Source organism: Mustela nigripes, chromosome 6, assembly GCF_022355385.1.
Source record: "Mustela nigripes isolate SB6536 chromosome 6, MUSNIG.SB6536, whole genome shotgun sequence".
In the NCBI taxonomy this organism is placed as follows: Eukaryota; Metazoa; Chordata; class Mammalia; order Carnivora; family Mustelidae; genus Mustela; species Mustela nigripes.
This window is the reverse complement of record NC_081562.1, coordinates 127,716,903-127,742,994: the sequence shown is the minus strand read 5'-3', so window position 1 is coordinate 127,742,994 and position 26,092 is coordinate 127,716,903. Positions and strand designations below refer to the sequence as shown.

Here is a 26,092-nt window from a genome sequence, read left to right as displayed (position 1 = left end):
TTCTAGAAGACATAGCTCAGAGATTGTACTCTGTCATCCAACATTCTTGTAATTCTGTACATCATCATAACAACAAACAAAAAGCTTTTGTAACATTAGCTACAAAATACTTTTCCTGGTTTGTCCTTTGCAATCTTGAAAATAAATAAAATTTTATGGAAAAAAAATAGAGCAAGTGAGTGAGAGAGAAATACAAGTTTGTATTTTAAAATGTAATAATTTATTTTATTTGGACTTTATTTTTATTGATGTATAGTTACATCAGCCCAAACCTCTAGCACTGGAAACCAGGTATTAACATTTTTTATGTATTTTCTTTTCAGGTATTAACATTTTTAAAAACTTTCTGGGTTGATTCTAGTATGCAAACAATATTGAGCACAAATACTTTATTTAACCATAAAATAAAGTTACACACACACACACACACACACACACACACAAAATAAAACTTAATCACATGACTATGCCCAAGGGCAGGAAGTGGGGAATATGTAGAGTTTATTCTGGGGGGCCATCTCCCCACCTAAAAATCAGTGCTATATTTCTGTAAGGGAAAGAGGGCAAATAAATATTGGGAGAAACTAGTCTTGCACAGTTCTCTATATTTTTCTTACCCTTGTTCCAGAAAATGTAGCCAAGTTGAGGAGGCTCTCCCTACAGCCCCGCTTCTTGGCCCAAGTGTTGGAGAACCAGTCTGGGCTATTGATATTCTTTGTCTAGAGTAAGATGCCAGTACACTGTCTTCTAGTTGAACCAAATTTATCAATTGAATTGATAATCATTTTTCTCAGATCTAGTTTCTAAGAAAATGAAAGCGTTTTCTGAATCTTTGAGACTACCCATCCTGGTTTCCACAACATGGTATCTGATATCCATTGAAATAGCCATTCAGGACCAGCTTAATGGATTTACGACCTGTCTAGAGATGCAGAGCCCTGCACTAGGCTAATGCTCTCTCATCTCCATCTTGAAATTCTTTATATTATCTTAGAATTTATCCTTTTGTAAGTGAAGTTCAAAGGGACAATGCAGCAGGTCTCTGAGAAGAGGTAGGTGGACATGTAACATGCAAGCAATTCCTTGCTACCCTGTCTATATATAGCATTGAAATGCCCATGAGGACAGAATTTCAGTGGACATGTGATGGAGAGGAATTCAGTGAGACTCAAAGCAAGTACAAGGTAAGTCCCCCCCTCCCCACTTTTTATTTATTTGAGAGAGAGAGAGAAATAGAGAGAATATGAGTGGTGGAGAGGGGGCAGAATCAGAGAGAATGAAAGAGAAGCAGACTCCCCAGTGAGCAGGAAGCCCAACTCGGGGCTAGATCCCAGGACCCGGAGATAATGACCTGAGCCAAAGGTAGATGCTTAACTGACTGAGCTACCCAGGTGTCCACAAGGTAAGTGTCTTGACAGAGTGACAGGCAGCAACCCCTAGGTCCTTCTCCTTCCTTACTTATTAGTCCTTCCTTACTCATTAGTAAGCTAAAAGTAGAGAGTGTTGATAGAATATGCACTTATCAAGAAGTGAAGTAAAAAGTTGAGTTAATTTTATACAGTTTCTACCCTTGTGGTAAGAACAAAATATGTAGGCATGAGCAAACTTACAAAATACAAACTGTATGAATTCAATAATTCCTCACACAAATTAAGTACTCTCATATTTGCATTTAAAGCTAGCTATGCACACTATAAAGATGAACAGTAAAATTCACACTAATAATTATAAATTTTAATTTTTCTTTACATAAAAGACATGTTAAGTAGCAAATAAAAAGCACTATTACACATCAAGAGAAAGACCACAGAAGACCAAGAGATGAAATGGAAAATAACACAACCCTGTCCGTATCAAAGGGCATTTCACAGCCATGGTGTTACTCTTCCTTAAGTCTCTCTTCTTTTTATGGTCATTTCGTCCCCCATCTGAAATGCCTATGTGTCTCAAAGTTCTAGTGCCTTGAATTGAGAGCTGTTTTCAAATGTTCTGGCCATTCCCAAGCTCTGTAATACATCCAAATCCAGTAGTGTATTACCTTCCATCACTTTTTTGTTTCACCAGGAGTTTAATTGTTTATCTCTAGATGCAACATTTGTCCCATTTCCTTGCTTACTTTTCTATAGGATGATCATAATGGAAATATTTAAAACTATCAGATCTTTGTACAGGACATTCCATTTCCAAGTCTGAGCTATGAGCCTAATCATCCAGGGAAGGAGAAGCAGACAGGTACCATGCAGAGAGGCCATTATACAGCTTCATGTCCCAGGGATGACTTCTTTTTCTGAGGGCAGAGAGATAGAGGAGAGAGAGGGAGATGCAAGTGAGTGTGAGATAAATACCAGACTTTTTTAGAGAGAAAAGAACTTTATTATTTTATTATTATTTTTAAAGATTTTATTTATTTATTTGACACACAGAGATCACAAGTAGGCAGAGGAGCAGGCAGAGAGAGAGGAGGAAGAAGCAGGCTCCCTGCTGAGCAGAGAGCCTGATGTGGGGCTTGATCCCAGGACCCTGGGATCATGACCTGAGCCGAAGGCAGAGACTTTAACCCACTGAGCCACCCAGGTGCCTGAGAACAGAACTTTAAAAATTAATTATATTATTTGTGAATATATAATAAGACCAATTATTACAAATTACCTGGGCAAGAAAGTCTTACCCTGATAGAAAATAAGGAAGGAAATCCTGCCTTTCCTGGCTATGGTAGTTTAAGAGAAGAAGGAAGGTTATGGAGGCAGGTCAAATATTCTAGGGCATTTATCTTAAGGTTTTCTAGAAAAGCATCCTAGTTGGAAGTAGGGAGACTCCACACTCTCTCTCTACCCCCCTATCCTTTGCCTTCCTTTCTCAGTGTGGACTCAAGAAAGTGATAAATCGCCTCAGCAGGGGTTAGCCCAAGTTCATTTCTCTTAAACTCTGGAAAATCTCAGCAATCCCTGAAAGTCTCATACCTTTGGCTGTCCAAGATTCTGCATGGATGAGGGTCCCAGGACTTGTAGCTACACGTATCAGAGCTTTGTTTCTCTTCTGGTGTGTTAGTGGGTAGGATAAGTAATGTAACCTTTATATTAAATATTCAGTTGTAATGTAACCTTATATTAAATATTCAGGAGAATACACTAGTAAGACTAGCAGGTTAGTAAGAGGGCTAAGTACGTTTGGAAATTGTTTTTAATAGATAATTGGTATGTTAAACAGTTATGTTGCTCACTGTAAGGCTGTTTCCATTCAAACAAATGAAGATTTTAATCTATTTTCACTTTTTTTCTTCTACATGATTTTGAAAGTTACTCTGCCCTGAATTGGTTGTTGCTATTGAACTGTTCAGTAGACATTAGTCTGCAATACACACCTAAAATATAAGTTTAAGGAAGTCTGAATAGGGGCACCAGGGTAGCTCAGTAGTTAAGCGTCTGCCTTTGGCTCAAGTCATGATCCCAGAGCCCTGGGATCGAGCCCCACATTGGGCTGCCTGCTCAGCAGGGAGTCTGCTTCTTCCTTTCCACTCCCTCTGCTTGTGTTCCTTCTCTCGCTGTATCTCTGTCAAATCAATAAATAAAATCTTTAAAAAAATAAAAGAAAGTCTGCATATATTTTGATTTAAGCATGTAGTGAATGCTGTGGTGGGTGATTGAGGCAACCACCCCCTACCAACCACCCCCCAGCTCTCAGCTAAACCCTTTCTGGGAATTGCTCTTAGCCAAAAGGAGCCACTCTACCTTCCTTCCTGGAATAGTTCACAGTAGAGAACTGAAAATGTGGGTCCATCCTGACCCACACCCTTGCCTCCCAACACCCTTGCCTCAAGGCAGGACTATACAGGCCTTCTCAGCTCAGAGCTCCCTCTAGGACTGGACTACATTTCAGCTTCTCCCTCTGCTCAATCCTATTTCTTCCACTTCCCGACAGGTGTTGAGTCCTCATGGCACTCATCAGAAATTACCATATGTGTTTCTGTCAGAGTTCTTTCCCAGGGAAACTGACGTCCACCAGCTTTTGGAGACCCAGATTTGAAGAACCGTCCTATTAATATTTTAGTATTTTTATGTCACTCAGAGGACTATTTTATTTGCCTGATCTCAGGAAGAGATAATTTTTGGTTGATCTTTCTGTTTGTTTCACATCACAATAGAAGAGTATTTTTGGAAAATGTGAAAATAAATAAAACCCAGAACTCCTAGTTTTAAAATGTGTTGCCAGTGTAATCTTATATTTAGAAAATAAAAGATGTTATGTGTGTACTGTTTCTCTCTTTTATTAACTTTTAAAAACAAAGCAAAAAACATTAAGATAATGATTTGTTGAAGAAAAGAGACTGAACTAAAAATAAAGTAGAAGAATTGGTAGCAGTTGTCTGAACTTTATCACTCATCAAGGTCAATTATGGAAAATACTTCATATATAATAATATAATATATATTATATAAGTATTATTTTCTAAGATTGTAAGGTTCTATCATGCTTTCTAAGTTAACTGCAAGTTGGGAAAGTAACTAATGAAATACTGAAATACTGAGTATTTAAGGTCCTCTTTCTTCATACAAGTATATTTAATTTCACACTATATCATGAGGTAAGCATTATTATCCCAATTTTATAAGCAAGAGCAACACTTTCAGAAAAATTAAGTAGTTCTTCTAGATTACTGAAACAGTAGGTGGTGGAGTCCGAATTTAATTCAGCTTTGCCTCGTTTTAGGATTCTTGTCATGATCTAACTCTATAGTACGTTTCTAAACAAAAGAATAGCTGGATTGGACCACAGAGTCTGGTTCCAAATAAACAGTGGGAAAGAATGATGATTTTTCCTAGTTCAAAGTAGCTTTTATTTAGGTTTGCCCTAATAACAAAGTATAGAATATATTCTTGAGGTAAGCATTCCAACCCAGCAACCAGGGCCTCCCTTGTTTTTCATGGAGACACACTAGAGGTCTGGTGGGTTAAGCAAGCTGTGAGATATCTGTCAGGTTGGAGGAGCATAGACCTGTGTGCCTGTTGCTTTTACATCAGCCATGTCAGCATTCAGTAAGCATGAACAACCTATACAACTATTTACAGCAATAATTCTGAAATCATGTTAAGTTTCTGAGCCTTGAAGTTCTCTGCCAGTAACGGGCATCGTGCCTTCACCTCACTCAGGCTCTCAGGGCATAGATATTTCCACATGTTTGCTTGGGCTGGCTTGTCCATGGCCTCCCTCAAGAAGGCAGAACTCCCGAGGGCCTGGATGGCTCAGTGGGTTAAAGCTTCTGCCTTCGGCTCAGGTCATGATCCCAGGTCCTGGGATTGAGCCCCGAATCGGGCTCTCTGCTCAGCGGGGAGCCTGCTTCCCCCTCTCTCTCTGCCTGCCTCTCTGCCTACTTGTGATCTCTGTCTGTCAAATAAATAAATAAAGTCTTAAAAAAGAAAAGAAGACAGAACTCCTAATCATTTGGCAAAACTGTCACCACAGTAACAACAATTCATACACCAAATGTAGCATTTGCATACATAAGTGACCTAAATTACACACAGCAATAAATTTCAGTACTCGAAGAGAATTTACCCATAAAAGATTCAAATACATTAACCAGTCACAATGGCCCAGTTCTGAGGTGAAAAATGCACATAACGGAGAGGTTTTAAATTAGAAAATAACACAATACTGCATGATTCCAGCTGCAGAAAAAAAGTTGTGAATAAGTTTAGATTACCCAATCTAGAATCTAGTCAACACAAAGTAGGGATCTGAGGCAAATGAAGACAGAAAAGAAGTGATATCTCTGTACTGTCTTTCATAATTTCATATATAATTGTTTTATACATATATAATTCTACCTCTTACCTTTAGAGATAGTAAGAACTAGAACAGTTTGGATCATTTAGATGATCTAGTTTTTTAAAAAACAGGCTTTTTAAAAACATATAATTAATATATAAAGAACTGCACATACTTAATGTGTACAATTTGATGAGTTTGGACATATGCCAACACCTGTGATACCATCACCACAATCAAGCTAATAGGCATATCTATCATCTCCCAAATTTCCTTGCATCCCTTTGTTTTTGTTTTCTCTGGGAGTTGTTTAATGGGTATAAAGTTTCAGTTATTCTAGATTAATAAGCACTAAATATCTATTTTACAATATAGTGCCTATAATTAACAATATGGTATTGCACATTTCAAAATATGCCTTTCTTTTTCTTTTTTTTTTTTTTTAAGAATTTTATTTATTTATTTATTTGACAGAGAAATCACAAGTAGGCAGAGAGGCAGGCAGAGAGAGATGGGGAAGCAGGCTCCCTGCTGAGCAGAGAGCCTGATGCCGGCATCGATCCCAGGATCCTGAGACACTGACCTGAGACAAAGGCAGAGGCTTACCCCACTGAGCCACCCAGGTACCCCAAAATATGCCTTTCTTAATTCACTATGTCAAGAAGGATATAATATATATCTTTGAAGCCCATCTTTTTTATTTCTATTCCTGAAAAGGAATTGAGAGGGGCTCATAGTAAAAAACAGAACAATAAATGATTATTTGTATCTAAAAATTTTTCCCTAGTTATAAAAGTAATATATATCATATAGAAAGTTGGGAAAATTTTGAGGAACATAAAGACAATAAAGGGACGCCTGGGTGACTCAGTTGGTTGGACGACTGCCTTAAGCTCAGGTCATGATCCTGGAGTCCCAGGATCGAGTCCTGCATCAGGCTCCCAGCTCTATGGGGAGTCTGCTTCTCCCTCTGACCGTCTCCTCACTCATGCTCTCTCTCACTGTCTCTCTCTCAAGTAAATAAATAAAATCTTAAAAAAAAAAAAAAGACAATAAAGATTGCTCAGATTCTAATCACTAAAAGACAATTATTTTAATGATATAGTTAATTTCTTTCCTTCCTACTTTCCAATTAGAGTAGGTCATGCAGTCATATAATTCAAAAAGTCAAAAGAACGAAGAGCATTCCCCAGTCACATAAGCATGGTGGAGTTCTCTCACCTAGAAGCAACCAATATATACTTCTTTGAAATCTCTCCAGAATAAAACAAATACATGTATTTTTCCCTTTTACTCTTTTAAGAAATAATTGCATACTATATATACTATTATGCAACTTGACTTTCTCACTTGACAATAGATCTTGGAGATCTTTCATAACACTTCACAAAAAGTTTTCTCATTTTCTTTGCTACTGCTGCTTCTCCAATTGTATGGACAAACCACAATTTCTCTGAGACATTTCTTTTTCATGAGTATTTATATTTTTTCAAGTTTTTTTGCAACTGAAAAAGCAAAATAACCTATTTCTATGCCATTTTATACCTATGTGAGCATATATTTTGGATAATTCCTATTGTAAATTTATTAAGTCAAAATAATTTTTTTTGTTGTTATTGACAAATTAACCTCCAGTGAAGATTCTAAATCTCTTTCTTTTTTGACCCATATTTTCTTTTAAAATGAGTGATAGTAAATTTTATGTGTCAACTTGATAGTATCAGGGGTGTCCAGATATCTGATTATTTCTGAGGGTGTCTGTGAAGGTGTCTGTGGATATATCTATGAAGAGCGTTTGAATTGCACTGAGTGGCATAAGAATTGGTAGATTCAGTAAAGAATATTGCACCCCCTCACTCCCAATGTGTGTATCATCTACTCCACTAAGGGCCTGAATAGAACAAAAAGGTGGAGGAAGGAAGAAAATGCCTCTTTCTTTTCCTGCCTCATTACTTCATTTGGGACGTCTCTTCCCATCTTTTCTTACTTTCTCACTGGGATTTATATCACTGGCTCTCCTAGTCCTCAGACTTTCAGACCTGGATTGAATTAAACTACTAGTTTTCCTGGGTCTCCAGCTTATAGATGGCAGATCTTGGGACTTCACAGCCTCCAGAATTGTGTAAGCCAACTCATCAGAATGTTTCCTTCTATATCCTATTGGTTCTATTTCTCTGAAGAACCCTGACTTATATAGAATTTATTAAAATAAATATACTATATATTATATACACTATATATATATTGTGCATATGCACACACACACACACCTTTATTTCCAGAGAAAAATGGCAGGATCACAGAATTTCTCTTAATAAATCAATAAGACACAGAAACAGCAAAGGCACATGTGGTCATCAAACTAGAGAGGAACAACATTTTTCTTTATGTTTTTTGGAAAATATCATTCAGAGAAAGAAGTTTGCAGAAATCCTTAAGAGATCTTCTGCTTTCTCAGAAGCTGTGTTTGTCATTTCTCCTTTTGTCCACTACACAAAGACATACTGAGTGCCCGCTATGTGCTAGAATACTAGACCTGCGATAGATTTTGCAGGTGCAAGAGTGAGAGAGAAGAAAAAAAGCAAGTGGAAGATGTTGAGACAAAATTCTAATTTGTGACTAACACGTCTGCTTTGGAACCAAGTGGAACTGACGGTGAGGGGTGTGTGAGGAGGCAGCCCAAAAGGAAAGACACGGAAAGCTGCTCTAGAGTGGAAGTCCTGCTCCTCACAACAGGTAAGCTGTGAATCAGTGAAAGCTGGACACAGTGTCAATCACACTGGCCTATTTTTCTCTTGTTGAGAAATAGGTAGAAGAGAAATTGGGGTTTAATAAGGGAAAATTATCTCTAAATAAAAGAAGTCTTGACAACTAGTGTGAAAAAAAAAAAAAAGAAAATAAATTTAAAACCTTTGGAGGCAGAGGCTTCTAGGTTGCTCAGTAGGTTAAGTGTCTGCATATGCTCAGGACATGATCCAGGAGTCCCGGGATCGAGCCCTGCATCAAGCTCCCTGCTCATCTGGGAGCCTGCTCCCTCTCTCTCTGCCCCTCACCCCACTCGTACTCAATCTCTCTCTCTCTCTCAAATAAATAAATAAAATATTAAAAACAAAAACTTTTGGAGACATAGGTGGTACATGGAAAGTCCCTTGTAAAACCATTCTCTGCCTTAGCCTGAACTGGAAGAAGCCTTACGTTTTGTACTTTACCTCTGGTTAAGAGAATGTGGCTGGTGGATAATGGGCAGCACAATACTCCTTCAGGGCTAACAGTTTCTGGCAGTATCAAAAGTATCAAAGAACCACAGTTAAGATACATAATCAGGAAACAGAGGCCTTCCCCTCTCCCAAGTGCCCCTGCTCTAACTACAACAGAGGAATGAACTCTGGTTCAGTTCTTTAAACACAATCATAGATGTGAATGCAAAGACGAATCAAATTCACCAATTGTTCCTGTGCCTAGATCGGGGAACTTCCAAATCAGACAACAGAAAGGCAGAATACAGAATACAAAAACGTTGAAGCAAAGACATTAGGCTGGTTAATATAAATGAGACAAGATGATCAATTTCTTTGTTAAGCACAAAATGTGGTAGAGTCAGGGCATTTATCCATTTTATCCTATAGACAAAAGAAGGAAAACATGCTAGTCATCTACTGACTTGTTAGAACAATCTCTCAAGCACTCATACTATATAGGAGTATAGAAATGTCAAACATGACATTAAGAAAACATCAGATTATTGAGTAAGATAATTCATGAGAATTACAGGGCACTTTGGAGATTACTTTAAGAATATAGCAATGAGGGGCGCCTGGGTGGCTCAGTGGTTTAAGACTCTGCCTTTAGCTCAGGTCATGATCTCAGGGTCCTGGGATCGAGCCCCACATCGGGCTCTCTGTTCAGCAGAGGAGCCTGCTTTCCCCCCTCTCTCTGCCTGCCTCTCTGCCTACTTGTGATCTCTCTCTATCAAATAAATAAATAAAAATCTTTAAACAAACAAAAAAAAGAATATAGCAATGACTTCCAGAATCTTTGTTCACATTATTCTTCCAAGGGTAAGTTTATAATAATAAATAACAGAACAAGTTAGTATAGTTATAAATATTCACACAGGTTTCAATACCACATGAGCTCAGATCCTTTGAACATGTTTTATGACACAAGGGTGGTCATTCTTCCGCAGCTGCAGGGGAGAAAGCACCTCTCCTTCAACCAACTCTTTCAATTATGAAGATTTGGCATTTTATTTATTACTTTAAGCAAAACCAGGCCTGTGGAGCTCAATTTTGCTTGAAGAAACAGAGAAAAAGAATAACGTGACATCGTTAAATAACAGGGGAATAAGCTGAAGCTTATTATGAGAAGATGCAACTGGGCCTTGACAGTAAGAGAGAATTAAGAAGAATCTCTGCATTATAAGTGGAAAACTAGAAGGCCCAAATAAATACACAAGTTATTTCTAGACTAAGTAACCTTTAAGACAAATTGTGTGATTCAAGATAAACAGGATATTTTATTATTATGAAAGGTTAATTTTGACTTAAAAATTTCAACTTACAAATTGATAGAACTATTAAGAGAAACAGACAAATCCACATTCATAATGTGGTATTTTAATATAACCACTCGATAACTGATAGAGAAAAATAATTCTTATGACAAATGTCATAAGATTGAAACAATAAGCATATTTTCCCCAACATAATACAATGAGTTAGAAACTAACCTCAACCCAAGAAAACCTTCATATGCTTGGAAATTAAATATCTGAGTAAAACTCATGGATCAAAGAAGACATAGTTGAATTAAAAAAATAGTTCATGGGTGCCTGGGTGACTCAGTCAGTTAGGCATCCAATTCTTGATTTTGACTCAGGTCATGATTTTGGGGTCATGGGATAGAGCCCATGTCAGTCTCTGTGCTCAGTGTGGAGTCTGCTTGAGATTCTTTCTCTCCCTCTGCCTCTGCTCCTTCCCCTGCTCACACACACACTGTTTCTCTCTCTCAAAATAAAAATAAAAACGTCTTTAAAAAAATAGTTTGAACCAAGCAATAATTAAAGTAGTACATATAAAAACTTATAAGATTAAGCTAAAAGAATATGTCAGGGACAATTATGGCATAAGATATTCATACTAGAAAAAGGCTAAAAATTAATAAACTAAGAATATAATTTAAGAAATTTTTAAAAAGGCGCACCTGGGTGGCTCAGTGGGTTAAGCCATTCCCTTCAGCTTGGGTCATGGTCTCAGGGTCCTGGGATCAAGCCCCACATCAGGCTCTCTGCTTAGCAGGGAGGCTGCTTCCCCCTCTCTCTGCCTGCCTCTCTGCCTACTTGTGACCTCTCTCTGTGTCAAATAAATTAATTAATTAAAAAAAAGAAATTTAAAAAAGAACAAAACAAACCCAAAGAAAGTAGAAGAAAGAACAAGTTAGAAATAAGAACAGAGGCCGATTAAACAGAAAACACAGAATCAATAAAACAAAAGATCGATTTTTCAAAAACCCTAATAAAATTAATGAGCATCTGATGAGATCAATCAATAAAGGAGAATGACAGGACAAATAACATCAGAAAAAAAAGAACATTATCATAAAAGCTAGAAATATTAAATACAGAATAAAAAGTCATTATGAACAATCTTATGCCATTGAATTTGAAAGTATAGACTAAAGGAAAAAATTTTATCAAAATGCAATTTACACAAACTGCTTTTTCAAGAAGAAATAGAAAAACCAAATGGTTTTAAAACTTAAATGATCTTTCAGTGCAGTTGAAAAAATTGAATCAAGGAAAAATTGGCTTCACATTAAATTGCCACAGTGAAGGAATAAATAACTCTGAACTATTCTGATATTATAGACAAACTCTTTCAGAGAATAGAAAAAGAGAGAACACTACTTATCTCACTTCATGAGGCTAGCATAACCTTGATAACAAGGAAGAAAAATTATAGTCCAATTTCACTTGTGATATAAAAATTGTAGCAAAAGTATCAGCAAATTAATCCAGCAATATGTAAAGAATATAAAACACCATGACGGTGATAGCCAACCTCCAAGATGGTCCCCAATGATTCCCACCTCTAGGTAGTTCTCTCCCAACACTGGATCAAGGTAGGTGTATGTGACCAATAGAATACAGCAGATATGAAGGTATATCGCTTCTGAGATGTGGTTATCAAAGATGTAGAGTCTCTTCCATAAAGAACAGCACAACCAATAGCCATACTAAGAGACAAGATAGAAACAGCAGTTTTTGAAAAATATCTGGTGTATACAGGAAGGAGATCTATTTACTAATCTCAGAGCATGTGCTTGTGGGGCAGGGATCTTTGGGACACTTCTCCAAGAGCAAAAGAGCTGGTGGGTGCCATTTCCCAGCCCCAACCACAAGCCTAGATACATGGATACCTGTGGGCACCATACTGTCCAAACACTCTCCATCTAGTGCTAACAGCATGCCCTGCCCCATGCTTCTGCAGATCTGCCCCCTTCAACCTACTTAGCCTTGGCAGTAGTTTCCTCCTCTCACTCCACAGAAACTGTGGCTGCAACTCCCCACCTGCAGTGGCCTGTGTGGCCCTTCTTGGTTCAGCACGCCATACGCACAAATTCTCCTGTGGACCTACCCCCCCCCCCTTTAAACATGTCCTTGGCCAGAGCCCATCCAAAGTGGCCCCTAAGTCTGGCAGTATGCAGGCAGACTACTGCCTGGGGACAGAGAAATATAACACACAGCAGTCTGACTCTGACCCCAGCAGTGGGGTGCAAGCAAACATAATTTCTGACTACAGGCCCCACCCACCAAAAAAACCTTCTTAGGGACAACAAAGGGAAAGCACCCTGCAGTCTGAACTACTGACTCTCTGGCAGATGCCTTGTTGGACTCAACTCAAGTCTAAGTCAGCCGCAGACTGGCCCACTAACAACATAGGGACAAAACCTTGCTCACAACAGGCAAAGAGAGCCACTGCAGACAAGACTGAAAGCAAATGCAACTCAGCCACAAATATGTAACACACATAGGAGACATCCCTAAAGTGCCATGTTCTGGTTAACAGGGGACATTGCACTGCAGGGCACTACAGGACCTTTTTTTCATAAGCCATTATTTTCAAGAGCAGGAGACTTGGATGACTTTCCTAATACCAAAACAGACACAGAGAATTAGACAAAATAAGAAGACAGAGGAATATGTCCCAAATGAAAGAATAGGACAAAGTCACAGTAAGAGAGCCAAACAAAACAGTGATAAGTAATATGTCTGACAGAGAATTTAAAGTAATGGTCATAAAATAATTCACTGGACTTGAGAAAAGAGTGGAGAACATCAGTGAGACTCTCAACAAAGAGAAAATATAAAAAAAGAACAAATCAGAGATGAAGAACTCAACTGAAATTAAAAATATACTAGATGGAGGGGCACCTGGGCGGCTCAATTGGTTGGGGGGTCTGACTCCTGATTTCAGCTTAGGTCATGATCTCATGGTCACAGGATCAAGCCCTGTGCCATTGGGCTCCCCACTCAGTGGGAGTTTGCTTGATATTCTCTTTCCTCTGCCTCTACCCGCCTCCCACTTAAGCTCACAATCTCTCTCCCTCTTTCTATAATAAATTAATAAATCTTAAAAAAAAATACACTAGATAGAATAAATAGTAGACTAGAGGAAGCAGAAGAACAGATCAGTGACCTAAAGAACAGAGTAATGGAAAGTAAGCAAGGTGAACAGGAGAAATAAAATAATAATGATAATAATAATAATAATAACAACAACAACAACAACAAATGAAAACAGCTTAAGGGAACTAGTGACACCATCAAGTGAAATAACATTCACATTATAAGGATTTGAGGAGAAGACAGAGAAAAGGGGGTATAAATTTAGAAATAATAGCTGAAAACTTCCCAAATATGGAGAAGGAAACAGAAATCCAAATCTAGGGGGGCAGAGAGAGCCTCCCCAAAAATCAACCCAAGAAGGTTCACACCAGGACACATTGTGATTAAAGTGGCAAAGAGTTGGGATAAGGAGAAAAAAATTAAAAGCAGCAAGAGAAAAGAAAATAGTTACATATAAGGAAAACCCTATAAAACTATAAAGCTGTTTATTCAGCAGAAACTTTAGAGACCAGGGGCATCTGGATGTCTCAGTTGGTTAAAAGTCTGCCTTCAGCTCAGGTTATTATCTCAGGGTCCTGGGATCAAGCCCTGAGTCAGGATCCCTGTTCAGCAGTGAGTCTGCTTCTTCCTCTGCATGCCCCCCAGTCTCTCGCTCCCTCAAATTAAAAAAAAAAAAAAAAAAGAAAAAAGAAAAGAAAACCTTAAAAAAAAAGAAAGAAACTTTAGAGGCCAGGTGGGAGTGGCATGATATATTCAAAGTGCTGAAAGAAAAAAAAAAACTTGCAGCCAAGAATATTCTATCTAGCAAGGCTATCATTCAGAATACAAGGAGAGATAAAGAGTTTCTTAGGCAAACAAAAATTAAAGGAGTTCATCACCACTAAACCAGCCTTACAAGAAATGTTAAAGGGGAGTCTTCAAGTGGAAAGGAAAGATTATAAGAGTAAGAGAAGTAGGAAGCACAAAAGCAGTAAAATTAAGTATATGTATAAAAATCGGCCAAGGAATTCACAGAATAAAATGATGTAAAGTATCACACCATATACCTAAAACATGGAGGGTGAGGAGTAAAGAATGAGTTCAAGTTTAAATGACATGAACTTAATATAGACTGCTATATGCATAAGATGTTATATATAAACCTCAAGGTAACCACAAATCAAAAACTGGTAAGAGATGTGCAAAAATTAAAAAGAAAAGAATCCAAGTATATCACTAAAGAAAGCCAGCAAACTATGAGGGAAGAGAGCAAGGGAATAAAGAGACAGAAAAATGACACCGCCCCATAAAAAAAATTAACAAAATGGCAGTAAATACATACCTATCATTAATTACTTTGAACGTAAATGGATTAAATGCTCCAAGCAAAAGACACAGGGTGATGGAATGGATGAAAAAGCAAGATCCATCCACATGCTGCCGGCAGGACACTCATTTCAGATCTAAAGACACATGTAGACTGAAAGTAGGGAATAGAAAAGCATTTATCATGCAAATGGAAGTGAAAAGAAAGTCAGGGTAGCAATGCCTATATTGTATAAAATAGACTTTAAAAACAAAGACAATAAAAAGTGACAAAGGAGGATACTATATAATCATAAAGGGAATAATCTAACAAGAAGATAGGACAATTGTAAATATTTATTCACCCAAAATGGGAACATTCAAATATATAAAGCAACTAATAAAAAAATGAAAGGAAGCAATTGATAGTAATACAATAATAGCAGGGGGTTTTAACAGCTCACTTAACATCAATGGATAGATCATTCAAACAGAAAATCAGCAAGAAGACAGTAGTTTTGAATAACACATTGGGCCAGATGTACTTAACAGATATATTCAGAAGATATCATCCTAAATAACAGAAAGCACATTCTTTTCAAGAGCACAAAGGACATTCTCCAGAATAGGCCACATATTAAGCCACAAAACAAGTCCCAACAAATAAAAAAGTCTAAAGTCATATTATGCATCTTTTCTCAACATAATACTATGAAACTAGGAATTGCCCACAAGAAAAACTCTGGGAAGAACACAATATGTGGAGGTTAAATAATGTGCTACTAAACAATGAAAAGGTCAACAAAGAAATCAAAGAGGAAATAAAAAAAATACAGGGAGACAAATGAAAATGACAACACAATGTCCCCGAATATTTGGGATGCAGCAAAAAGCTCTCCTAAGAGGGAAGTTTACAATAATACAAACCTATTTCAAGAAGCAAGAAAAATCTCAAATAACCTAACCTTACATCTAAAGGAGTTAGAAAAAGAACAACAAAACCCAAAACCAGTAGAAGGAAGGAAATAACAAAGATTAGAGCAGAAATACATGATACAGAAACTTAAAAAAAAAAAAGACCAAAAACCCCAGGTCAGTGAAATCAGGAGCTGGTTTTTGAGATCAACCAAATAGATAAAACTTCAGCCAGACTCATAAAAAGAAAGAGTGTGAGAGAGGACTCAAATAAATAAAATCAATAAGGAAAGAGGAGAAATAACAACCAACACTACAAAAATACAAAGGATTCTAACAGAATATAATGAAAAATTATATGCCAACAAATTGGACAACCTAGAAGAAATGGATAAATTCCTAGAAACATATAATCTCCCAAAACTGAAACAGGAAGAAATAAAAAATTTGAACAGACTGATTACCAGCAATTAAATTGAATCAGTAATCAAAAAACTCCCAACAAGCAAAAGTCTAGGACTAGATGGCATCACAGGTAAATTCAACCGAACTTTTAAATAAGAATTAATATCAATTTCAAACTATTCCAAAAGATAGAGGAGGAAGGATATCTTCCAAATTCAACCTATGAGATCAGCATTACCATGGAATAACACATTGTGCAAAAATTATCAAAACCATATAAAGGCACTGCAAAAAAAGAGAACTATAAGACAATATCTCTGATTAACATAGATGAAAACCCCTCAACAAAATATTAGCAAACCAAACCCAACAATATGTTAAAAAGAGTATTCACCACAATCAAGTAGGGTTTCTTCCCAGGATGAGGGTAGTTCAATATTTGCAAATCAATCAATGTGACATATCACATTAATAAGAGAAAGGGTGAAAATCACATGATCATTTTAATAGATGCAAAAAAGCATTTGGCAAAGTAAAATATCCATTTATGATAAAAATATCCATTTATGATAAAACCCTCATCAAAGTAGGTCAAGAGAACATATGTGAACATAATAGAGCCTGCATATGAAAAACCCACAGCTAACACTATACTCAATGGTGAAAAACAGAAAACTTTCCCCCCAAGATCAGGAGCAAGGCAAGGATGTACAATTATCATACTTCCAACATAGTACTGGAAGTCCTAGCCACAGCAATCAGACAAGAAAAAGAAATAAAAGGCATCCAACCATGAGAGACTGTGAACTCTGAGAAACAAATTGAGGATTTTTGAGGAGGGAGGGTGGAGGGTTGGGTGAGCCTGATGGTGGGTATTAAGGAGGGTACATATTGCATGTAGCACTGGGTGTGGTGCATAAACAATGAATGCTGGAACACTGAAAAGAAATAAAATAGGCATCCAATTAGGTAAGGAAGAAGTAAAACTTTCACTATTTGCAGATGACATGATACTATATATAGAAAATCCAACAAAAGATACCATGAAAACAGTACTAAAACTGATAAATGAATTCAGTAAGGTCACAGGACACAAAACCAATATACAGAATTTCATTGCTTTTCTATACACTAATAATAAAGCAGTGGAAAGAGAAATTAAGAAAACAATCCCTACCATTGCACCAAAAATAATAAAATACGTAGGAATAAACTTAACCAAGGGGATGAAAGATCTGTACACTGAAAACTGTAAAACACTGATGAAAGGAATTGAAGTTGACACAAATAAATGGAAATATATTCCATCATCATGAATTGAGCAAATTAATATCATTACAAGGTTCATACTACCCAAAGCAATCTACAGATTTAATGCAATTCCTATCAAAATACAAACTATTTTCACAGAAGTACAACAATTAATCTTTTTAAAAAAGATTTTATTTATTTACTTGACAGAAGAGAGAGAGAGCACACAACAGGGGGAGCAAGGAGAGAGAATCAGCATAGGGAGAGAGAGAAGTGGGCTTTCTCTTCTATCATGACCTGGGCTGAAGGCAGATGCTTAACTAAGCCACCCAGGCACCCTAGAACAAATAATGTTAAAATTATATAAAAACACAAAAGATCTTGAATAGCCAAAGCAATCTTGAAAAAAGAAGAACAAAACTGGAGGTATTATAGTCTCAGATAGCAAAATAAACTACAAAATATACTGTTGTAATCAAAACACTATGATAGTGGCACAAAAGGAGACACATAGATCAATGGAACAAAATAGAGAGTCCAGAAATAAACCCACAATTATATGGGCAATTAGTCTTCAACAAGGGAGGCAAGAATGTACAATGGGAAAGGGACAGTGTCTTCCACAAATGGTGCTGGAAAAGCTGGACAGTTATATGTAAAAGAATGGACTACTTTCTTACAGCATACACAAAAATAAACTCAAATGGATTAAAGACCTGAATGTGAGATCTGAAACCATTAAAATCCTCGAAGAGAACATAGGCAATAATTTAATTGACGTTAGCTGTAGATTTTTCTAGATATGTCTCTTGAGACAAGGGAAATTAAAGCAAAAATGAACTATTGGGATTATATCAAAACAAAAATCTTCTGCACAGCATGGAAGCAACTGACAAAACTAAAAGACAATCTACTGAATGGGAGAAGATATTTGCAAATGTCTTATCAGATAAAGGGCTGGTATCCAAAGTCTATAAAGAACTTACCAAACTCAACACCCAAAAAACAAAAAACCAGTCAAGAAATGGGCAGAAGACCTGAACAGATATTTTTCAAAGAAGACATGCAAATGGCCAACAAACACATGAAACAATACTTACATCACTCATCATTAGGAAAATTGAAATCAAAACCACAATGAGCTTTATTCTTCTACATATAGCTCTCCAATTTTCCCAGCACCATTGATTGAAGAGACGGTCTTTTTTCCACTGTATATTTTTTCCTGCTTTGTCAAAGATTATTTGACCATATATTTGAGGGCACATATCTGGGCTCTCTACTCTGTTCCACTGGTCTGTGTGTCTGTTTTTATGCCAGTACCATGCCATCTTGATGATCACAGCTTTGTAATAAAGCTTGAAATCAGGCAATGTAATGCTGCCAGTTTTGTTTTTCTTTTTCAACATTTCCTTTTTTTTTTTTCTTTAAAGATTTTATTTATTTATTTGACAGAGAGAAATCACAAGTAGTCAGAGAGGCAGGCAGAGAGAGAGAGGGAAGCAGGCTCCCTGCTGAGCAGAGAGCTCGATGCGGGACTCGATCCCAGGACCCTGAGATCATGACCTGAGCTGAAGGCAGCGGCTTAACCCACTGAGCCACCCAGGCGCCCCTTTTTCAACATTTCCTTAGCAATTTTCTTTAGTCTCTTCTGATTCCACACAAATTTTAGGATTATTTGCTCCATCTCTTTGAAAAATACTGGTGGAATTTTGATCAGAATGGCATTAAAAGTATAGATTGCTCTAGGCAGTATAGACATTTTAACAATGTTTATTCTTCTGATCCAAGAGCATGGAATGGTCTTCCATCTTTTTGTGTCTTCTTCAATTTCTTTCATGAGTGTTCTGTAGTTCCTCAAGCACACATCCTTTACCTCTTTGGTTAGGTTTATTCCCAGGTATCTTATTGTTCTTTGTGCTATAGTAAATGGAATCGATTCTCTAATTTCCCTTTCTGTGTTTTCATTGTTAGTGAATAAGAAAGCAACTGATTTCATTGCTTTCACAAGAAAGCAACTGACTACATTGACTTTGTATCCTGCCACATTACTGAATTGCTGTATGAGTTCTAGTAGTTTGGGGATGGAGTCTTTGGGGTTTTCCATATAAATTATCATGTCATCTGTGAAGAGAGAGAGTTTGACTTCTTCATTTTCAATTTGGATACATTTTATTTCTCATTGTTTTCTGATTGCTGTTGCTAGGACTTCTAATACTATGTTGACCAAGAGTGGTGAGAGTGGGCATCTTTGTCATGTTCCTGATCTCAACGGGAAGGCTGTGTGCTTTTTCCCATTGAGGATGATATTTGCTGTAGGTTTTTCATAGATAGATTTTATGAAGAATGAAACTCAACCATTCTCTTACACCGTACACAAAGATAAACTCAAAATGGATAAAAGACCTCAATGTGAGATAGGAATCCATCAAAATCAGAGGAGAACATAGGCAGCAATCTTTTTCGTATCAGCCACAGCAACTTCTTTCAAGATATGTCTCCATAGGCAAAGGAAACAAAAGTGAAAATGAACTTTTGGGACTTCATCAAGATCAAAAGCTTCTGCTCAGCAAAGGAAACAGTCAACAAAACAAGGAGGCAGCCCACGGAATGGGAGAAGATAATTGCAAATGACAGTACAGACAAAAGGCTGATATCCAGGATCTACAAAGAACTTCTCAAACTCAACATACACAAAACAGATAATCATGCCATTTTTTGGCATGATTATCTGTTTTGTGTATGTTGAGTTTGAACAGACACTTCTCCAATGAAGACATACAAATGGCTATCAGACACATGAAAAAATGTTCATCACTAGCCATCAGGGAGATTCAAGTTAAATCCACATTTAGATACCACCTTACACCAGTTAGAATGACCAAAATTAGCAAGACAGGGAACAACGTGTGTTGGAGAGGATGTGGAGAAAGGGGAACCCTCTTGCACTGTTGGTGGGAATGCAAGTTGGTGCAGCCAATTTGGAGAAAATGTGGAGATTCCTTAAGAAATTAAAAATAGAGCTTCCCTATGACCCTGAAATTGCACTACTGGGTATTTACCCCAAAGATACAGAGGTAGTGAAAAGAAGGGCCATCTGTACCCCAATGTTCATAGCAGCAATGACCACAGTTGCCAAAATGTGGAAAGAACCAAGATGCCCTTCAACGGACGAATGGATAAGGAAGATGTGGTCCATATACACTATGGAGTATTATGCCTCCATCAGAAAGGATGAATACCCAACTTTTGTAGCAACATGGACGGGACTGGAAGAGATTATGCTGAGTGAAATAAGTCAAGCAGAGAGAGTCAATTATCATATAGTTTTACTTATTTGTGGAGCATAAGAAATAACATGGAGGACATGGAGAGATGGAGAGGAGAAGGGAGTTGAGGGAAATTGGACGGGGGGATGAACCATGAGAGACTAAGGATTCTGAAAAACAATCTGAAGTTTATGAAGGGGCAGGGGTAGGAGGTTGGGGAAGCATGGTGGTGGGTATTATGGAGGGCATGTATTGCATGGAGCACTGGGTGTGATGCATAAACAATGAATTCTGTTACACTGAAAAGAAATTAAATAAAAAAACTAAATAAAAACCACAATGAGCTATCTCCTTATACCTGTCAGAATGGCTAACATAAAGAAACACAAGAAACAGTAAGTGTTGGCAAGGATGTAGAGAAAAAGGAACCCTTGTACACTGTTGGTGGGAATGCAAACTGGTGCCACCACTGTGGAAAACAGTATGAAGATTCCTCAAAAAGTTAAAAATAGAATTACCATATGATCCAGTAATCCCACTACTGGGTATTTGCCCAAAGAATACAAAAGCACTAATTCAAAAAGATACATGCACCGCTATGTTTACTACGGCATTATTTACAATAGCCAAATTATGGAAGCAGCCCAAGCCTCCTTCAATAGATGAATGGATAAAGAAGAAGGGTGTAGATATATACAAAGGGAAGTATTACTCAATCACAAACAAGAATGAAATCTTGCCATTTGCAACAACATGGACGGATCTAGAGGGTATAATGGTAAGCGAAATAAGTCAGTGAGAGAAAGACAAATACCACATGATTGCATTCATTTATGGAATTTAAGAACAAAACAAAGAAAAAAGAGACAAACGAAAAAAACCAGACTCTTAACCATAGAGAACCAACAGATGGTCACCAGAGGGAAGAAGGGTAGGGGAATGGTGAAACAGGTGAAGCAGATTAAGACCACACTTATCATGATGAGCACTGAGTAATGTACAGAATTGTTGAACCACTTTATTGTGTACTTGAAACTAGTATTACACTGTAATTAACTATACTAAATTTTTTTTAAAGCATAAAAAAATTTAAAACTTTTACATAGCAAACAATTCCATGTTTTTAAAAAGAGTGAAAAAAACAAGCCAAAGAAATTTTCCAAACTCAATGTCAGCATCTGCTTCTGGAGAGTCCAACCTGTGACATACTGTTTATTATATTTCAAAGTAAGCAAAACAATATACAGTATTATCTGTAGTAAATGTTTATAGAATATAATTCAGAATGGTAGTGTTGTGGAGGGTAGAAATAGACTTAAGAAGAAGTGGTCTTTGAAGTTCAAAAGTACCTGTAATACTTTATTTCTTAAGCCATTGGTGGATGGGAATCAGTATATATATATATTATATTATTCTTTGTATATTTGGTATTTAAAAAATAAATGAAAGATTATGAAAAATTAAACTGTCAGATTTATAATTGCTTAGAAATCAAAGAAAAAATAAAAGTCATCATTTTGTATTTTAACACACAAGTATTAGATTTATAAATAAAACATCAATATCTGTAAGTTGAATTTGCAGGCTTGAATAAACTGAGTCTGAATTAAATCACAGTAATTGTGAATATGTCATTCTGGCCCACAGCCTCTTTTATACATTAAAAACTCACTGAAAAAGATTTCTCCTCTTTATAAATGAAATATATCTCTATCTTCTCTAATGCATGAGACCCACCAGTCTACTTATTGCAAAGTCATTAAGATGAGCTGAGTTAATTATTTTCCAAAACTGATTCATATTTTATATATTAATCAACCTTCAGTAGTTAGACTTACATATACATTTTATCACTCCACAAATATTAAATGCCTTTTTATGCTAGGAACTACTTTCAGATGATATGGATAAGCATGAACAAGAAACACAAAGTGCTCTTAAATCATTAGCATGATTTGTTTTTAAAGTATCTTCTTACATATCTAACTGTTAATATCTGACTCAGGCAAAATAATTGCTAATGTCTGACTCAGGCAAAATATTTCCATTTAAGTAGTCAAGCTATTAGAAGTTAAATAGTATACTGTGGGTGGGGGACCCCCTCAAGGACCACACAGAAAATTAAGGAGTTAATTCTGGTTCTGTTCCATGTGGTAATGGAATTTTTTCTTCCAGACTATTTGCACATGTCGATTTCACATAAAGCACCAAAGATTATAAATTTGGAATCAAAGGTTTCTGAACATAAAAGTTAACTACCCAAATCTTTAAACACATTTAAACCTGCACAAGGTCCAGACAAGGAAAAATTCATAAACAGCAATATTTATTGAAGTAGTAACAAAAATTATGAGAAACCACCTAGTCACCTTAAAATAGAGCACAATACTTCTAGTTTTCTGAAGTTGTTGCTGTTCTCTAACTGTACTTACCATCAGTAACACTTTCCATTTTAAGGTTTTTCTAGTACTTTCTTTATTTTTAAAAAAGCTGGAGAACTCAAAGCCAAAGTCCTTTAATTTCTCAAAATCATGAATGAATAAATTTTTTAACTTTGGAATGTAGAAAAGATGTCACAGGAATTTGAGGTTGATGTACAAATTTGGTTACTTAATATTGACCAATGTCATGAAAAACTAAACATTTTAGTAAAACAACCCTTTGAGTAATTTAATATCTCCCAATAAACAATAAAAACCTAAACTGAGTTTTATTATTTTTTCCCCTTAATTGTTAAAATAGTCAGACTCATGGAGTAATAATAGTTTTGCATCTACACATTTCAATCCATATACTAAATGTACTTATATTTATTTCTTGGCTATTTTCATAGTTATTCATACAGCATATACATATTGGGTGCCAACTATGCACCAGGTACTTTTCTAGGCCCTGAAGTGAGCAAATACAGATATGATTCCTGTCTTCATTTAACTTCTAGTTAAGTAGGGCATTGAGACATTAGTTAAATGATCACCAAGCCAATATAGTAGGACTATAACAAGAGCTAAGAAAGATAGTTACATAGTACTAGTCATAGTCTGTAGAGGGGTGTCTGTTCTGGTCAGAGAAGCGTATCAGGGCAGGCTTCTTAGAAGAAGCGGCCCTTGAGCGGAGACTTGAAAAGCTTCTGGAGTTAATTAGGTAAAGAGGGGAGGGGAGAGGACAGAGGGTCCTAAGTGCGTGTGTAGGCTCTGCGGCTGGAGCCCAGTTTGAGGTTCTCAAAGACACAGAATCAGCAGTAGCCTGTGCCAGAGGAGACCCAGGAGGTAGGTAAGGACCAGATCATACGGGCCTTGCCGGCCACAGTAAAGAGCTTGTCTTTCTCCTCACATGTGTGCATCGGCGAACACCCCTTCTGTCTGCAATGTGGAGAACAGATGGGAGAGGGAGCAGAGTGAAGAGAGCAAGAGGCCAATTAGGAGCTTATGCCAACAGTATGAGGGAGGCAACGGGGCTGGTGCTGGTGGTGGAAATAAATACTTTGGAGGTGGAGCTGGCAGGACTACGTGATGATGAGAAGACGATAAGAAATCTGAAATGGATTTGTGGTCAGGAGTGTTAATAGTGAAATATAATTAATTATACAATTAGAGCCAAAAATGAAATCCTATCAAGTGTAATTAGCACACATACATCTTAGGGTTAGAAGGCTCGATAACGATCTGAGGTGGCATTATTTCTGTAAAAATGACTTGGGCCACATAGTGACGTTTGAGTTTGCAAGTTCCTTCATTAAAGAAAATTTATCTTTACCACATTGTCAAGCTTGTGTCCCTCTTCTCTAAATGTTTCATTTAAAACTAAAATCAGAGGTCCTTGGGGGTGGCCTAGTCAGTTAAGCATCTGACTCTTGGTTTTGTCTCAGGGTAGTGGATCGACCCCAGAGTCCGGCTGTGTGCTCGGCTCCAAGTCTGTTTAGGACTCTCTCTCCCTCCCCCTCCACTCCTCTCCATCTCTCCCTTAAATAAATAAATAAAAATTTTAAAACTATCATAATCAATATCATTACTTTTCTTTTCTTGTCAGAGGCAGATTTTGAAAACATGGGAAACTTTAGGATTATACTTTCCCCCATTTGGCTTTGTGTGAAATTTGCCCTTTTAAAACATAAACTCCTGATTTTATAAACTACTATAATTGAAATTTCACTTAAACACAAATACCATCAAATGAAGAAAAATGTCTTCAGTTCTCCTTATTCACCAATTAAAAAAAAAAACCTATAGACACTTTACAACTGGACTTGTCTTTTAAACCCAGAAATTTCCAATGCATTTGCAATAGCTCCCGTGTCATTCAGGACTATAAGCCTTAATAGAATGTCATTTATTCTTCTTTTCCTGTTGGGAACTGAGTCAACCTGAATGGAAATCACTTGTATACTAGGGAGAGCGAACAAATGTGATGTGAAAGCCAGCAACAGCAACGCCGGAGCTTTAACATTCTAGTCTCCATTAATTGTCATTAAGACTCTGTGGCAGGCATGCTTTTCTTCTTCCATCAACCCCCTTTTTACTCCCCATCTTCCATCCTGGGAGGGGTCTTTTAAGTGGAGAAAAGAGGCAGAATGTAACAGCCCTCTCCACTGATGTTATAAAGGTGATCAATATCAACAAGGGAAGAGAAAAGTGTTGGTCTGGTGGATGTTTGCCCTTCTTGGAGGGGCCTATAGTTCTCTTCCAAACCACGGATGCTGCCCTGTCAGGCTTACTGAGGAGAAAACCAAAGCAATCAATTGACTGGGGTTGGGGTAGGGTGAGAGCCTGCACAAGAGGGCAAGAACACAGAGAGAAAACCAAGACAGAAGGAGTAGATTCCCAAATGTTTCCCTAATGACCTTTAAGTGTTGGCATTTATGTATTTGTATTGGATTATGTAATAATAAGACTTTTTTCTTTTCCATAAGGCACAGTACCTTCATACCCTTCCAGATGCTATAGGCTTAAGCAGTGGTTTACACTAGCTATTAACGCTATAAATTACCTTGATTTTGGTGGGTATTAAGGAGGGCACGTATTGTGTGGAGCACCGGGTGTGGTACATAAACAACAAATCTTGGAACACTGAAAAAATAAAATAAAATAAAATAAATTACCTTTATTTTTTTCCAAAACCCTCGATTTAGAATCTGACACTCCATTATATAGTACCTAGGTTGATCTTTCTATTCTGAGGTCTTGTTTTATAATGCCTTGTATTATTATTAGCTTTACTATCAGAGTCACCCTCAAGATTCAGTACCCTAGAAAATGTACAACACATGGTTTTTCTTTAATCAAACAAGATCTTTGTTCTATTTTACACTTAGTAACCCAAAGCCTAGCATCCTGGGTAGTTCCTGGTATAAAAATATGAAGTAACACTGATCATTGGATGAAAGCCAGCTGTAAAAGTGAACTAGACAGACCATGAAGCTCTTGGTAACTGACACTTATAGACTCCTTGGGATAAAGAGCCTAAATGCTGCTTATGCATAAGTTGTCAAGCTTCATGTCATTTGATCCTGTTGCCTTGGCCACAATTGATTAGACCCTGGAAGTCCACAAACACCAGCCAAGAAAGGCCTTTCATA

The 26,092-nt window shown here is 37.0% G+C and overlaps 1 long non-coding RNA gene across 3 annotated transcripts in view; it reads right to left on the bottom strand.

Annotated features, from left to right (window-relative positions):
• Positions 1-268: 268 nt before the first annotated feature.
• The window catches only part of LOC132020894 (uncharacterized), a 193,287-nt gene continuing 167,463 nt past the window's right edge, over positions 269-26,092 (bottom strand). For 2 of the 3 annotated variants that reach the window (XR_009405142.1, XR_009405140.1), the window contains 2 exons: positions 25,504-25,583; positions 269-2,287 (listed from right to left, as the gene is read on the bottom strand). This is a non-coding gene — a long non-coding RNA (uncharacterized LOC132020894). The remainder of the gene's footprint in view (positions 2,288-25,503; positions 25,584-26,092) is intronic. The other variant, XR_009405141.1, reaches the window with a different exon arrangement.